Source organism: Vombatus ursinus, unplaced genomic scaffold, assembly GCF_900497805.2.
Source record: "Vombatus ursinus unplaced genomic scaffold, bare-nosed wombat genome assembly UNPS02015012.1, whole genome shotgun sequence".
NCBI lineage: Eukaryota > Metazoa > Chordata > Mammalia > Diprotodontia > Vombatidae > Vombatus > Vombatus ursinus.
In genome coordinates, this window is record NW_020954790.1 from 748,635 (window position 1) to 749,697 (window position 1,063).

A 1,063-nucleotide genomic window follows, 5' to 3' on the forward strand; every position below is an offset into this window, starting at 1 on the left:
GAAAGGCCTTCTGTCAAAGCTCACAACTTTCTGTACATCAGAGAATTCATAGTGGAGAAAAACCTTACAAATGTAATGAATGTGGGAAGGCCTTCCGTCATAGTGCACACCTTACTCTACATCAGAGAATTCATAGTGGAGAGAAACCATATGGTTGTCCTGAATGTGGGAAAGCCTTTCGAAGTAGCTCACATCTTACTCTGCATCAGAAGATTCATACTGGAGAGAAGCCTTATGAATGTAAGGACTGTGGGAAGGCCTTCCGCTGTAGCTCATATCTTACTGTACATCAGAGAATTCATACTGGAGAGAAGCCTTATAAATGCAATGAATGTGGGAAGGCCTTCTGCCAGAGCACACAACTTACTCGGCATCAGAGAATTCATATCTGAAGTCTTTTGAATAGTAAATCCTAATGAAGGTGGGAAGAATTTCTGCTAATTTCAGCAGTTCAGCCTAATAGTTTAAAAATTAAGCTAACGCAGAACCTTACAGATCATGCTATTTATAATAATACTTGACATTTATGTAAAGTTTTAAATTTTGGGGGCAGCTAGGTGGCGCAGTGGATAGAGTACCAGCCTTAGTCAGGAAGACCTGAGTTTACATCCAGCCTCAAACACTTGACACTTCCTAGCTGTGTGACCCTGGGCACGTCACTTAACCCTGATTGCCTCACCAAAAAAAGAAAAAAAAGGCTTAAATTTTGCAAAGCCCTTTACATATATAACAGTCTTTCTGAGGCTGTTTCCTATCTTCCATGAGCATTGTCCAGCTGGGCCCCCCAGAAAGTGGCTGACTCTTCCTTTCAAGATTGTAGGGGTAACCTTGGAGGGCTGCAGTTTCTAGTACTATTGATCACTGATGGAATTATCAGACTTAATTACATTTAAGAAAGGGCATTTACTAAGCAGGTATGACAAAAGCAATTGTCACAGAAATAATCCCCCCAAACTAAGGACATTCTCTGCCCTTGATCTCGTAAGTTCCCTCGGGGGAATGAACTGTGATGTGGAGTAAAATGGAAGTGAGATGCGTGTGTAGGGATCACGTATGTCAAATG

At 41.6% G+C, this 1,063-nt stretch overlaps 1 pseudogene; it reads left to right on the forward strand.

The window, feature by feature from the left end:
• LOC114030751 overlaps positions 1–608 on the forward strand; it is a 13,413-nt pseudogene extending 12,805 nt beyond the window's left edge.
• Positions 609–1,063: the final 455 nt, after the last annotated feature.